Below are 16,817 nucleotides of genomic sequence, written 5' to 3' on the forward strand. Positions count from 1 at the left end.
GCATATGTGTCAGAACATGGCGAGGAAGCATGCAGAGTTTCATGGAGATAGGACCATAGGTGGCGCTATAACTGGCAAAAAGCCTTCATTCTTATTAGGGGTTCAAGCATGAAATGCTGAAACCCTATTGTAATTGTAAGGATTCGTAAAACGCATCGTGCAGGCCAAACCGTAAGGCCTAGAGACATGAAACCTGGCCAGATGGTAGGCCTCAGTTTGGGGACAACCTATCAGAGTATGTCCCCGAATGGCCCATAGGTGGCGCTACAGCAACCAAAAGTTCAAAATTGCTCATAACTCTTAGACTGTTTGTCCCAGGATCAAGTGTCTTATATCGTTGGAATCCTTGGCTCAAGGCATACAAAATGGCTATCTCCGATTTGGATGTAGGCAGGGAAAATTTTCTGCTATGTCGAATTTTGTCCAAAACCTACTTTTGCAAACTAGTCCCTGGTTTTTCGCCCGATCGGAACCGAACCAGTCTAGGACAATTCTCTGGACTCTCTCGATCAATAATTATCAAAAAAAAGTTGAACTTTGGAATTTGGCTGGTTGTAACAGGGTCATTTAGAAAAGGGGCGTGGCAAAATACACTAAAAAGCCTATACATCCCAAATGAAAACTCAGAACTTCACCAAAATTGATGAGCATATGTGTCAGAACATGGCGAGAAAGCATGCAGAGTTTCATGGAGATCGGACCATAGGTGGCGCTATAACTGGCAAAAAGCCTTCATTCTTATTAGGGGTTCAAGCATGAAATGCTGAAACCCTATTGTAATTGTAAGGATTCGTAAAACGCATCGTGCAGGCCAAACCGTAAGGCCTAGAGACATGAAACCTGGCCAGATGGTAGGCCTCAGTTTGGGGACAACCTATCAGAGTATGACCCCGAATGGCCCATAGGTGGCGCTACAGCAACCAAAAGTTCAAAATTGCTCATAACTCTTAGACTGTTTGTCCCAGGATCAAGTGGCTTATGTCGTTGGAATCCTTGGCTCAAGGCAGACAAAATGGCTATCTCCGATTTGGATGTAGGCAGGGAAAATTTTCTGCTATGTCGAATTTTGTCCAAAACCTACTTTTGCGAACTAGTCCCTGGTTTTTCGCCCGATCGGAACCGAACCAGTCTAGGACAATTCTCTGGACTCTCTCGATCAATAATTATCAAAAAAAAGTTGAACTTTGGAATTTGGGTGGCTGTAACAGGGTCATTTAGAAAAGGGGCGTGGCAAAATACACTAAAAAGCCTATACATCCCAAATGAAAACTCAGAACTTCACCAAAATTGATGAGCATATGTGTCAGAACATGGTGAGGAAGCATGCAGAGTTTCATGGAGATCGGACCATAGGTGGCGCTATAACTGGCAAAAAGCCTTCATTCTTATTAGGGGTTCAAGCATGAAATGCTGAAACCCTATTGTAATTGTAAGGATTCGTAAAACGCATCGTGCAGGCCAAACCGTAAGGCCTAGAGACATGAAACCTGGCCAGATGGTAGGCCTCAGTTTGGGGACAACCTATCAGAGTATGACCCCGAATGGCCCATAGGTGGCGCTACAGCAACCAAAAGTTCAAAATTGCTCATAACTCTTAGACTGTTTGTCCCAGGATCAAGTGTCTTATATCGTTGGAATCCTTGGCTCAAGGCATACAAAATGGCTATCTCCAATTTGGATGTAGGCAGGGAAAATTTTCTGCTATGTCGAATTTTGTCCAAAACCTACTTTTGCAAACTAGTCCCTGGTTTTTCGCCCGATCGGAACCGAACCAGTCTAGGACAATTCTCTGGACTCTCTCGATCAATAATTATCAAAAGAAAGTTGAACTTTGGCATTTGGCTGGCTGTAACAGGGTCATTTAGAAAAGGTGCGTGGCAAAATACACTAAAAAGCCTATACATCCCAAATGAAAACTCAGAACTTCACCAAAATTGATGAGCATATGTGTCAGACCATGGCGAGGAAGCATGCAGAGTTTTATGGAGATCGGACCATAGGTGGCGCTATAACTGGCAAAAAGCCTTCATTCTTATTAGGGGTTCAAGCATGAAATGCTGAAACCCTATTGTAATTGTAAGGATTCGTAAAACGCATCGTGCAGGCCAAACCGTAAGGCCTAGAGACATGAAACCTGGCCAGATGGTAGGCCTCAGTTTGGGGACAACCTATCAGAGTATGACCCCGAATGGCCCATAGGTGGCGCTACAGCAACCAAAAGTTCAAAATTGCTCATAACTCTTAGACTGTTTGTCACAGGATCAAGTGTCTTATATCGTTGGAATCCTTGGCTCAAGGCAGACAAAATGGCTATCTCCGATTTGGATGTAGGCAGGAAAAATTTTCTGCTATGTCGAATTTTGTCCAAAACCTACTTTTGCAAACTAGTCCCTGGTTTTTCGCCCGATCGGAACCGAACCAGTCTAGGACAATTCTCTGGACTCTCTCGATCAATAATTATCAAAAAAAAGTTGAACTTTGGCATTTGGCTGGCTGTAACAGGGTCATTTAGAAAAGGTGCGTGGCAAAATACACTAAAAAGCCTATACATCCCAAATGAAAACTCAGAACTTCACCAAAATTGATGAGCATATGTGTCAGAACATGGCGAGGAAGCATGCAGAGTTTCATGGAGATCGGACCATAGGTGGCGCTATAACTGGCAAAAAGCCTTCATTCTTATTAGGGGTTCAAGCATGAAATGCTGAAACCCTATTGTAATTGTAAGGATTCGTAAAACGCATCGTGCAGGCCAAACCGTAAGGCCTAGAGACATGAAACCTGGCCAGATGGTAGGCCTCAGTTTGGGGACAACCTATCAGAGTATGACCCCGAATGGCCCATAGGTGGCGCTACAGCAACCAAAAGTTCAAAATTGCTCATAACTCTTAGACTGTTTGTCACAGGATCAAGTGTCTTATATCGTTGGAATCCTTGGCTCAAGGCAGACAAAATGGCTATCTCCGATTTGGATGTAGGCAGGAAAAATTTTCTGCTATGTCGAATTTTGTCCAAAACCTACTTTTGCAAACTAGTCCCTGGTTTTTCGCCCGATCGGAACCGAACCAGTCTAGGACAATTCTCTGGACTCTCTCGATCAATAATTATCAAAAAAAAGTTGAACTTTGGCATTTGGCTGGCTGTAACAGGGTCATTTAGAAAAGGGGCGTGGCAAAATACACTAAAAAGCCTATACATCCCAAATGAAAACTCAGAACTTCACCAAAATTGATGAGCATATGTGTCAGAACATGGCGAGGAAGCATGCAGAGTTTCATGGAGATCGGACCATAGGTGGCGCTATAACTGGCAAAAAGCCTTCATTCTTATTAGGGGTTCAAGCATGAAATGCTGAAACCCTATTGTAATTGTAAGGATTCGTAAAACGCATCGTGCAGGCCAAACCGTAAGGCCTAGAGACATGAAACCTGGCCAGATGGTAGGCCTCAGTTTGGGGACAACCTATCAGAGTATGACCCCGAATGGCCCATAGGTGGCGCTACAGCAACCAAAAGTTCAAAATTGCTCATAACTCTTAGACTGTTTGTCCCAGGATCAAGTGTCTTATATCGTTGGAATCCTTGGCTCAAGGCATACAAAATGGCTATCTCCGATTTGGATGTAGGCAGGGAAAATTTTCTGCTATGTCGAATTTTGTCCAAAACCTACTTTTGCAAACTAGTCCCTGGTTTTTCGCCCGATCGGAACCGAACCAGTCTAGGACAATTCTCTGGACTCTCTCAATCAATAGTGATCAAAAAAAAGTTGAACTTTGGCATTTGGCTGGCTGTAACAGGGTCATTTAGAAAAGGGGCGTGGCAAAATACACTAAAAAGCCTATACATCCCAAATGAAAACTCAGAACTTCACCAAAATTGATGAGCATATGTGTCAGAACATGGCGAGGAAGCATGCAGAGTTTCATGGAGATCGGACCATAGGTGGCGCTATAACTGGCAAAAAGCCTTCATTCTTATTAGGGGTTCAAGCATGAAATGCTGAAACCCTATTGTAATTGTAAGGATTCGTAAAACGCATCGTGCAGGCCAAACCGTAAGGCCTAGAGACATGAAACCTGGCCAGATGGTAGGCCTCAGTTTGGGGACAACCTATCAGAGTATGACCCCGAATGGCCCATAGGTGGCGCTACAGCAACCAAAAGTTCAAAATTGCTCATAACTCTTAGACTGTTTGTCCCAGGATCAAGTGTCTTATGTCGTTGGAATCCTTGGCTCAAGGCAGACAAAATGGCTATCTCCGATTTGGATGTAGGCAGGGAAAATTTTCTGCTATGTCGAATTTTGTCCAAAACCTACTTTTGCGAACTAGTCCCTGGTTTTTCGCCCGATCGGAACCGAACCAGTCTAGGACAATTCTCTGGACTCTCTCGATCAATAGTGATCAAAAAAAAGTTGAACTTTGGCATTTGGCTGACTGTAACAGGGTCATTTAGAAAAGGGGCGTGGCAAAATACACTAAAAAGCCTATACATCCCAAATAAAAACTCAGAACTTCACCAAAATTGATGAGCATATGTGTCAGAACATGGTGAGGAAGCATGCAGAGTTTCATGGAGATCGGACCATAGGTGGCGCTATAACTGGCAAAAAGCCTTCATTCTTATTAGGGGTTCAAGCATGAAATGCTGAAACCCTATTGTAATTGTAAGGATTCGTAAAACGCATCGTGCAGGCCAAACCGTAAGGCCTAGAGACATGAAACCTGGCCAGATGGCAGGCCTCAGTTTGGGGACAACCTATCAGAGTATGACCCCGAATGGCCCATAGGTGGCGCTACAGCAACCAAAAGTTCAAAATTGCTCATAACTCTTAGACCGTTTGTCCCAGGATCAAGTGTCTTATATCGTTGGAATCCTTGGCTCAAGGCAGACAAAATGGCTATATCCCATTTGGATGTAGGCAGGGAAAATTTTCTGCTATGTTGAATTTTGTCCAAAACCTACTTTTGCGAACTAGTCCCTGGTTTTTCGCCCGATCGGAACCGAACCAGTCTAGGATAATTATCTGGACTCTCTCGATCAATAATTATCAAAAAAAAGTTGAACTTTGGCATTTGGGTGGCTGTAACAGGGTCATTTAGAAAAGGGGCGTGGCAAAATACACTAAAAAGCCTATACATCCCAAATGAAAACTCAGAACTTCACCAAAATTGATGAGCATATGTGTCAGAACATGGTGAGGAAGCATGCAGAGTTTCATGGAGATCAGACCATAGGTGGCGCTATAACTGGCAAAAAGCCTTCATTCTTATTAGGGGTTCAAGCATGAAATGCTGAAACCCTATTGTAATTGTAAGGATTCGTAAAACGCATCGTGCAGGCCAAACCGTAAGGCCTAGAGACATGAAACCTGGCCAGATGGCAGGCCTCAGTTTGGGGACAACCTATCAGAGTATGACCCCGAATGGCCCATAGGTGGCGCTACAGCAACCAAAAGTTCAACATTGCTCATAACTCTTAGACCGTTTGTCCCAGGATCAAGTGTCTTATATCGTTGGAATCCTTGGCTCAAGGCAGACAAAATGGCTATATCCCATTTGGATGTAGGCAGGGAAAATTTTCTGCTATGTCGAATTTTGTCCAAAACCTACTTTTGCAAACTAGTCCCTGGTTTTTCGCCCGATCGGAACCGAACCAGTCTAGGATAATTATCTGGACTCTCTCGATCAATAATTATCAAAAAAAAGTTGAACTTTGGCATTTGGGTGGCTGTAACAGGGTCATTTAGAAAAGGGGCGTGGCAAAATACACTAAAAAGCCTATACATCCCAAATGAAAACTCAGAACTTCACCAAAATTGATGAGCATATGTGTCAGAACATGGTGAGGAAGCATGCAGAGTTTCATGGAGATCGGACCATAGGTGGCGCTATAACTGGCAAAAAGCCTTCATTCTTATTAGGGGTTCAAGCATGAAATGCTGAAACCCTATTGTAATTGTAAGGATTCGTAAAACGCATCGTGCAGGCCAAACCGTAAGGCCTAGAGACATGAAACCTGGCCAGATGGTAGGCCTCAGTTTGGGGACAACCTATCAGAGTATGACCCCGAATGGCCCATAGGTGGCGCTACAGCAACCAAAAGTTCAAAATTGCTCATAACTCTTAGACTGTTTGTCACAGGATCAAGTGTCTTATATCGTTGGAATCCTTGGCTCAAGGCAGACAAAATGGCTATCTCCGATTTGGATGTAGGCAGGAAAAATTTTCTGCTATGTCGAATTTTGTCCAAAACCTACTTTTGCAAACTAGTCCCTGGTTTTTCGCCCGATCGGAACCGAACCAGTCTAGGACAATTCTCTGGACTCTCTCGATCAATAATTATCAAAGAAAAGTTGAACTTTGGCATTTGGCTGGCTGTAACAGGGTCATTTAGAAAAGGGGCGTGGCAAAATACACTAAAAAGCCTATACATCCCAAATGAAAACTCAGAACTTCACCAAAATTGATGAGCATATGTGTCAGAACATGGCGAGGAAGCATGCAGAGTTTCATGGAGATCGGACCATAGGTGGCGCTATAACTGGCAAAAAGCCTTCATTCTTATTAGGGGTTCAAGCATGAAATGCTGAAACCCTATTGTAATTGTAAGGATTCGTAAAACGCATCGTGCAGGCCAAACCGTAAGGCCTAGAGACATGAAACCTGGCCAGATGGTAGGCCTCAGTTTGGGGACAACCTATCAGAGTATGACCCCGAATGGCCCATAGGTGGCGCTACAGCAACCAAAAGTTCAAAATTGCTCATAACTCTTAGACTGTTTGTCCCAGGATCAAGTGTCTTATATCGTTGGAATCCTTGGCTCAAGGCAGACAAAATGGCTATCTCCGATTTGGATGGAGGCAGGGAAAATTTTCTGCTATGTCGAATTTTGTCCAAAACCTACTTTTGCAAACTAGTCCCTGGTTTTTCGCCCGATCGGAACCGAACCAGTCTAGGACAATTCTCTGGACTCTCTCGATCAATAATTATCAAAAGAAATTAGAATTTTGGCATTTGGCTGGCTGTAACAGGGTCATTTAGAAAAGGTGCGTGGCAAAATACACCAAAAAGCCTATACATCCCAAATGAAAACTCAGAACTTCACCAAAATTGATGAGCATATGTGTCAGAACATGGCGAGGAAGCATGCAGAGTTTCATGGAGATCGGACCATAGGTGGTGCTATAACTGGCAAAAAGCCTTCATTCTTATTAGGGGTTCAAGCATGAAATGCTGAAACCCTATTGTAATTGTAAGGATTCGTAAAACGCATCGTGCAGGCCAAACCGTAAGGCCTAGAGACATGAAACCTGGCCAGATGGTAGGCCTCAGTTTGGGGACAACCTATCAGAGTATGACCCCGAATGGCCCATAGGTGGCGCTACAGCAACCAAAAGTTCAAAATTGCTCATAACTCTTAGACTGTTTGTCCCAGGATCAAGTGTCTTATATCGTTGGAATCCTTGGCTCAAGGCAGACAAAATGGCTATCTCCGATTTGGATGTAGGCAGGGAAAATTTTCTGCTATGTCGAATTTTGTCCAAAACCTACTTTTGCAAACTAGTCCCTGGTTTTTCGCCCGATCGGAACCGAACCAGTCTAGGACAATTCTCTGGACTCTCTCGATCAATAATTATCAAAAAAAAGTTGAACTTTGGCATTTGGCTGGCTGTAACAGGGTCATTTAGAAAATGGGTGTGGCAAAATACACTAAAAAGCCTATACATCCCAAATGAAAACTCAGAACTTCACCAAAATTGATGAGCATATGTGTCAGAACATGGCGAGGAAGCATGCAGAGTTTCATGGAGATAGGACCATAGGTGGCGCTATAACTGGCAAAAAGCCTTCATTCTTATTAGGGGTTCAAGCATGAAATGCTGAAACCCTATTGTAATTGTAAGGATTCGTAAAACGCATCGTGCAGGCCAAACCGTAAGGCCTAGAGACATGAAACCTGGCCAGATGGTAGGCCTCAGTTTGGGGACAACCTATCAGAGTATGTCCCCGAATGGCCCATAGGTGGCGCTACAGCAACCAAAAGTTCAAAATTGCTCATAACTCTTAGACTGTTTGTCCCAGGATCAAGTGTCTTATATCGTTGGAATCCTTGGCTCAAGGCATACAAAATGGCTATCTCCGATTTGGATGTAGGCAGGGAAAATTTTCTGCTATGTCGAATTTTGTCCAAAACCTACTTTTGCAAACTAGTCCCTGGTTTTTCGCCCGATCGGAACCGAACCAGTCTAGGACAATTCTCTGGACTCTCTCAATCAATAGTGATCAAAAAAAAGTTGAACTTTGGCATTTGGCTGGCTGTAACAGGGTCATTTAGAAAAGGGGCGTGGCAAAATACACTAAAAAGCCTATACATCCCAAATGAAAACTCAGAACTTCACCAAAATTGATGAGCATATGTGTCAGAACATGGCGAGGAAGCATGCAGAGTTTCATGGAGATCGGACCATAGGTGGCGCTATAACTGGCAAAAAGCCTTCATTCTTATTAGGGGTTCAAGCATGAAATGCTGAAACCCTATTGTAATTGTAAGGATTCGTAAAACGCATCGTGCAGGCCAAACCGTAAGGCCTAGAGACATGAAACCTGGCCAGATGGTAGGCCTCAGTTTGGGGACAACCTATCAGAGTATGACCCCGAATGGCCCATAGGTGGCGCTACAGCAACCAAAAGTTCAAAATTGCTCATAACTCTTAGACTGTTTGTCCCAGGATCAAGTGTCTTATATCGTTGGAATCCTTGGCTCAAGGCAGACAAAATGGCTATCTCCGATTTGGATGTAGGCAGGGAAAATTTTCTGCTATGTCGAATTTTGTCCAAAACCTACTTTTGCAAACTAGTCCCTGGTTTTTCGCCCGATCGGAACTGAACCAGTCTAGGACAATTCTCTGGACTCTCTCGATCAATAATTATCAAAAAAAAGTTGAACTTTGGCATTTGGCTGGCTGTAACAGGGTCATTTAGAAAAGGGGCGTGGCAAAATACACTAAAAAGCCTATACATCCCAAATGAAAACTCAGAACTTCACCAAAATTGATGAGCATATGTGTCAGAACATGGCGAGGAAGCATGCAGAGTTTCATGGAGATCGGACCATAGGTGGCGCTATAACTGGCAAAAAGCCTTCATTCTTATTAGGGGTTCAAGCATGAAATGCTGAAACCCTATTGTAATTGTAAGGATTCGTAAAACGCATCGTGCAGGCCAAACCGTAAGGCCTAGAGACATGAAACCTGGCCAGATGGTAGGCCTCAGTTTGGGGACAACCTATCAGAGTATGACCCCGAATGGCCCATAGGTGGCGCTACAGCAACCAAAAGTTCAAAATTGCTCATAACTCTTAGACTGTTTGTCCCAGGATCAAGTGTCTTATATCCTAGGAATCCTTGGCTCAGGGCGGACAAAATGGCTATCTCCGATTTGCTCGTCCTTTGGGCGCCAATTTCGAGTAAATTGCATTTATTTGAAAAACCTATTTTTGCTGACTTCTCCTAGATTTTTGGCCCGATTGGAACCAAACCACAGCAAGACTATTCTCTGGGGTCTGTCAATCAATAATGATCCAAAAAATTTAAAATTTCAATTAACGGTCGATAAGGGGAACCAAAATCTTTGATGGCACTAGGGCCATTTTTACTAAAATGGTTATAAATTGTGAACGGAAAGAGATTTTTTTGCTTAACTTGGGATACATGTTCATGAGCTCATTTTGTGGTCACGTGAAATAAATCGCAACAATTGGCCACTAGGTGGCACTTTAAAACGGTTATAACTTGTGAACGGAAAGAGATATTTTCGCAAAACTTGGGACATGTTCATGAGCTCATTTTGTGGTCACGTGAAAAAAATCATGACAATTGGCCACTTGGTGGCGCTATAAAATGGTTATAAATTGTGAACGGAAAGAGATATTTTCGCTAAACTTGGGACACATGTTTATAAACTCAATCTGAGTGACATGAAAAATATTGTGACAAATAGCCACTTGGTGACGCTATAACTGCAAAAAATCATGAAAATAGATACAAGCGCACCCAACTGTTAGTCTACTGAAAATTGGCATGCAGTGTCTTTGTCCAGGGTGCCATGATAGTCTATGAGAACATTGGTGTATCTAAAAAAACTGAGAATACGTCAATGGCACAATGCCTTGAAGGAGCCTTAGAAGTTTCAAGCCCGTGTTTTTTTCACAGGAGTGTTCTCCTAAGAATCCTTGCCGAGTCCAACAATACCAAACATGCCAGGTTTCGCTTTATGGTTTTTGTAAGTGTCATTTAGAGCTTTAAAAAATTTTGGTTATCTTCAAAGCCGTTAGTCTGTTCGAGACAACAACAAAAAGACAAAGTAAATTTGAAAACATAGGTAAATAGCTAAACAATAACGCCAAAATGTTAAAATAGGAACTGACAAAAAAATTAATTAAATCCAATCAATTTCACCCATGGATCATTTTGATGCTCTCACATGTTTGAAACGAACAATGATGGGACTGGCGAATCCCCGTCCATACTGTCAATGACCGTTCGCAAAGACCCGCCCACTTTAGTTACTGTTGCTATGTCTGACAAGCGACGCCACTCTCACACCACACCAAGTTCTCACGCAGTGAAAAATAAATAGCGGATCAGAGAAAAGACTGCGCGCTGACAGACAAGTACTTTTGATATGAAACAAAGTCTCACCTATCAAATGTAGTCATTTTTTAGAGACATTTAAACAATAAATACCATTTTGTGACTCTTTAATGTGTCTGATAGATCGCTGTAGACTCGAGACTCAGTTAAAGCTGCTTGTGAACCGATCATCTCTTCCTTCTAGTTAATTTATATCATTAAAATAAACATGAATGAACATAAAACAAATGTTGTTTTAAAGTGCTAAGACGTCAGTACACTTTGTTTTTCAAATTTAAATCCTCCTATGTTAATCTACTAATTTTCCTGACTGCTTTGTTGGACAAAATGGCGGATTATGATTAGTCAGATCGCCTGTCAATCAAACTCCCTGCGAAGTGTCAATTGAGAATAGGCTTGTTTGAGATGAGCAAAATCTGTGCAGAACCGATCACCGGTGATCAGCGCGAGATGCATGCTGGTTACAAATGTGTCCGAGTGCGGTCCGCCTTGCTCTGATGTCATGCTGACGTATGTCAAAAATATCTTGCGAGCGCAAGGCGCACGTGTCAGATTCTGCAGTCGCGCGCAGTTGCTCTCCACCGACTGCGCTGATCAAAAGCATGATGGGAAACGACTTGCTGACGACAGCTTAATGCTCAATGGTTTAAACAACTGTGATGTATTGTTCTCTTTTAAAATGTTTGATTTTAAAACTCTAATATCATGTTTTATGTGTATATGTTGTTTGTGAATATTCCCAAACTATCTGACAGTGCGATCTCTTTGGGTTATGCAATTTATTTTTTATAAAAAAATAAAATAAATAAAAAAAACATGTATGTATTAAAGAAAGAAATATTGATAAACATGTATTTGGAATGGAATTAAATAACAAGTACTTTGGGTGTCTTGTTCATTTTATTTATTTTCATATAAAAGCAACATAACTTGAATTACATCCAGTTTATTAGCAAAACTGTGCACGAGCATGAATCGCGTGAATCCCGCGATATCCATCTTTGATCTCGCAGGTGTCAGATCCACTGTGAGTAGAGAGAACTGTCCGGCTTGCCTGCGCTTTTTTCACTCCTCCCCTCACTGCAGCCGCCTACTCTCGCATACATTTCAGGCGAGGCAAGGCGCATCTCAAACAAGCCTATTGCCTGTGCGCACAATCCTGATCTAATCAACACATAGGAAAGCCCGGAAAATCCCACTATAATGTAAGAGAGCATCTTTTTTTATGTATTTGGACCTAGGCCTAACAATGTTTTATAGTGCGCTGTCCCCATTGTTTTTTTGTTGTTTTTTTTGTTTTGTTTTTGGTGAGCGTAGGCTACTCCTGATTTTGTTAGTCATCTAATGTCTTATATGCTGTGTATGATCATATCCTGCCCTATTCATGGTAGCCTACTCGCGGACATTGCGTCATCAATTGCGTCATCAAGGGGCCCGCCTTGATAATCCTACTTAAGGGTCCGGTGTTGGCTCGTTCGTTACGCCACTGAATATAATTGTCTAAACTCCTTATTAAAATTACATATTTACAACAAATCTGACACATATATACAGTATGGGCACACTTTGAGTACTACTAATAAAAGTGGTGGAGATCAGGCAAGACTATAAGAAGACTCGGGCAAAAGGTGCTATAACTGTAAAAACGCTTTAAAACCATATATTTCCTATGGTAAACTGCCTGTATAGGCTGTAAATCGACTTTTTCATCTATGATGGCAGTTGTTAAATGCTTGCTAAATAAAACTTAATGTCTTTTGATGCTTGTGTGTTTAAAGGCCTTAAAGGCCTTAACTGCTTGAACCCCGATAAATGCTGCTTGCAGCTTTAATTATTATTATTCTCCGCTAAAACGCATCGTGCAGCCCAAACCGTAGAAGCTGGAGCTTTGAAACTTTGTCAGATGGTAGTACAAAAATCGAGGAGAGGTTATCAAATTATGAGCCAGATTGGCCAATAGGTGGCGCTATAGCAATCAATTGCGCGAAACTGCTCATAACTCCTAAAGCGTATGTCGTAGACTCAAGTGTCTTATATCATTGGAAAGCTGAATACCTGACGTAAAAAATGTATATCTCCGATTTCATTTCCGCCATTATAGATTTTCCGCCATTTTGAATTATGTCAAAAAACTACTTTTGCGAACTAGTCCCTGGATTTTAGCCCGATCGGAACCAAACCAGTGCAGAAATGTTCTCTGGAGTATGATTATCAATAATTATCGAAAAAAAATACAAATTTCTTTTCACTGTTGCTAAGGGGCGGAAAACGAACGTTTTGGGAGGAGCCTATTTTACTAAAATGGCTATCACTCAAGAACAAAATGAGATATCTTTACCAAACTTTGTACACATGTGTAAGGGCTGAGTCTTGGGTCAAGATAAAACAATTGCGACGATTGAACACTTGGTGGCGCTATAACACGAGAAAAACATGAAAATGGCTATAACCACCCGACCGCTAGTCCGATTGACTTGAAAATTGGTATGCAGTGTCTTGGTCCAAGGTACCATGTATGTCTATGAGGACATTGGCGTATCTTAAAAAACATGGCTGCTATTGGCCAATAAAGTTTGAGCACCTCTAAGACAAGGTTAACGGAGGCCGATCGGAATGAAACTCGGTGGGCATGTTTGACTCATGGACTTAGAGGACTGTAAGAATTTTGAAAGAAATCGGCCACTAGTTGGCGCTAACGAGTTTTTTGGCTCTGTAATCACGTGGTATGGCACACATCAACCAAATATACACATCATATGATAGGGCTCCTCATACTGAACAGCTTTTCCTCTAGAAGCATTGCTGTCAATCAAATCGTTCATTAAATATTTGCGATTATGTTTAAAACCTACTTTTGCAAACTAGTCCCTGGATTTTTGCCTGATCGGAACCAAACCAGTCTAGGACAATTCTCTGGACTCTCTAGATCAATAATTATTGAAAAAAAGTTGAACTTTTGCCTTTGGATGGCTATAAAAGGGTCATTTAGAAGAGGGGCGTAGCAAAATACACTCAAAAGCCTATAAATCCTAAAGGAAAACTCAAAACTTCACGAAAATTGTTATATATGTAACATAACAGGCTGAAAAATCATGCAAAGTTTCATGGAGATCGGACCATAGGTGGCGCTATAACTGTTAAAAAGCTTTGAAAACCATTTAATCCTATGGTGAAATGCCTGTATTGGCTGTAAATGGTATTTTCCATCTCTGTAATCAGGTGGGGTTAAAAACATCCACATAATATGCATAAATTATGATATATCTCCTCATACTGAACAACTTTGCCTCAAGAACCAATACTGTCAATCAAATCGTTATTTAAACCCTAACCCTAACAATTATGTTAATAACCTACTTTTGCAAACTAGTCATAGATGTTTCAACCTGATCAGAACCAAACCAGTGCAGTACAATTCTCTGGACTCTTTAGAGCAATAATTATTTTTTTAAAAAGTTAAACTTTTGCATCTGAATGGCTATAACAGGGTTATTTCATGATGTGGCCTTGACCAAGTGTCCCCAAATGCCTATATCTATTCAATGAATGCTCAGATATTCTTAAAAACAAGTCAGAACATGTGTACTATGCCTCTAAACAAGCATGAAAAATTTCAGACTGATAGGACAATATTTGCCTCTATAACAGTTAAAAAGCCGAAAATTATGAAAATAATGGTATATTAAGCCAATAAGTGGTCGTTTGCTGCCCCCCGCTGTTCTTTTTATTGTACTACACTCTAATATTGATCTATAAGTCATATTCAGACTTTAACAATTTTTTACCATTTTAACATTTACAATCACATTTAGTCAAAATTAATCTATGACTTATTACCATTGACAATAATTGTCACATTGAGAAATGTGAATCTTGAAGGACACTTGCAGGAAACATTTTGTTTACTGCAACATCATATAGTTCAAATGTCTGTATCTACAACAAATTGTGTGTGTGTAGTCCTATGCTTCTGAATACATTTTTAATAACCTGATTAACAGTTACAAAGAGCTATGTGAAATGATTATAGACCATAGCATTAAAAAAGTGTGTGTGTGTGTGTGTGTGTGTGTGTGTGTGTGTGTGTGTGTGTGTGTGTGTGTGTGTGTGTGTGTGTGTGTGTGTGTGTGTGTGTGTGTGTGTGTGTGTGTGTGTGTGTGTGTGTGTGTGTGTGTGTGTGTGTGTGTGTGTGTGTGTGTGTGTGTGTGTGTGTGTATAAGCATGCATAATGGAATTAACATGGAAGACCAATTTGATATATAACTGATTTTATAGTGTTTATTGCAAAGCAACTGTGAAAAGACTTTATTAATAAGTAGAATGTCCAGCAGAGGGCAGCAGAAGACCACTCATTGGTTCATTCTGCTTACTAAGCATATTTAAACTTTTTAAAATCATTATAATAAATGTTGCAAATGCATTTTGTCAATGTTTATCAATTAATTTGTTCATTTGATTAATGTTTTTACAATAATTATTAAATTACAATTAAAATAATGCCTGAAAATATGTTTTAAAGGGGAAAACCTGGAATAAGCTATTTGTTACCCATCATTTATTTCAAATATCTATATCTCCAACAAAATGTGCATGTGAGTTAAGCACGTTTGAAGACATTAACTTGGAAAATGTGCCCATTAAATGAAAAACAGACATTTAAAATGAAAATGAGCCAATGAGTGGTTCTCTGCTGCCACCTGCTGGGCATAAATAGTCATTTTTTCATACTATTTACTTATCATGTTCTATAATTCCTATTTAGACATTATAAAGTCACTATTACAATATTTACAATCACATTTTGTCAAATTAATTTATTTCAAATATATTATGGTGTATTACCTAAAATTGCCACCAGATGGCAGCAGAAGACCACTCATTGGCTTATCCTCTAAACTAATATTGTTCAATCATATTTAAACTGTGATCGTGCAGACCAAAGCGTAAATGCTAGAGACTTGAAACTTCATCAGATGATAGTACAAAAATCGAGGCTAATGTTGTCAGAGTATGAACCCGATTGGACAATAGGTGGCGCTACAGCAATCAAAAGCGCAAAATGTATCATAACTCCTAAACCGTATGACGTAGACTCAAGTGTCCTATATCATTGGAAAGGTGAGTCCATGACGAACAAAACGTATATCTCCGATTTAATTTCCGCTATTATAGATTTTCCGCCATTTTGAATTTTGTCAAAAAACTACTTTTGCAAACTAGTCCTAGGTTTTTTGCCCGATCGGAACCAAACCAGTGTCAAAATGTTCTCTGGAGTCAGTTTATCAATAATTATCAAAAAAAAGTCGAAATTTAAATTCACGGTTGTTAAAGCTACACTGTGTGATATTTTCCCCCATCTAGTGGTGAACTTGTATATGACCATCCAGTGAATTTTAGTTTCTGTTCTGTTCAATTCCGATTTCGTTTTAACTCCTACGGTGGCCGATTTAGTCCAAGATTAATATGGCTTCCAGTTCGACCTCGTCCACATTCGACACGGTGCCTGTGGGATATTCTGTGCGCAGTGGGATGGTTGGAACTCAACTGGCCTAATTATTCGGCTAGAAAGAACTGCAGCTAATCCAGAGTGAACTTTGATGATAGTAATGTTTATTCAGTCATCCAATCGCAAGGCATAAACAGGTTTGCATGGATATGTACATAAATGTGGTTTCTGTGAGAGAACAAATTAGGATGGTAAATATACATGATAATGACATGACAGAATATACAAAGTTAAGAACTGTATAACTATACTTATAAGTTACATTTGTATAATGTAACCGTAAACCAGAGCTTATTGTACCACATATAGGCGCTAAATGCAGCTGCATTAAAAGGAGCGGAGCTGCCGCTGCTAACAAGCGGTGTCCGGTTACAAAAGTGTGTGCGCAGGTTTAGCTCTGTATAACAAGTGTTAATATGCCGATCAGACCTGATACATATTTCCATCAACATACATTACAAGCAAATATTTTCTATAAACGAATAAACATTGTTAATAACTGAATGACTATTCAAATATAGGTGAGCATTACGCTATTGTATGTTGACACAAAAATACTTCTGAGGTAACATCAACTGAATTACATGATGACACACTCTGAAACACATCCACAATGACAATAACTATTATTACTTACGGAGTTATTAACGCACAGAAAT

This window comes from Gobio gobio, assembly GCF_949357685.1.
Source record: "Gobio gobio genome assembly, chromosome: 12".
Taxonomy (NCBI): Eukaryota; Metazoa; Chordata; class Actinopteri; order Cypriniformes; family Gobionidae; genus Gobio; species Gobio gobio.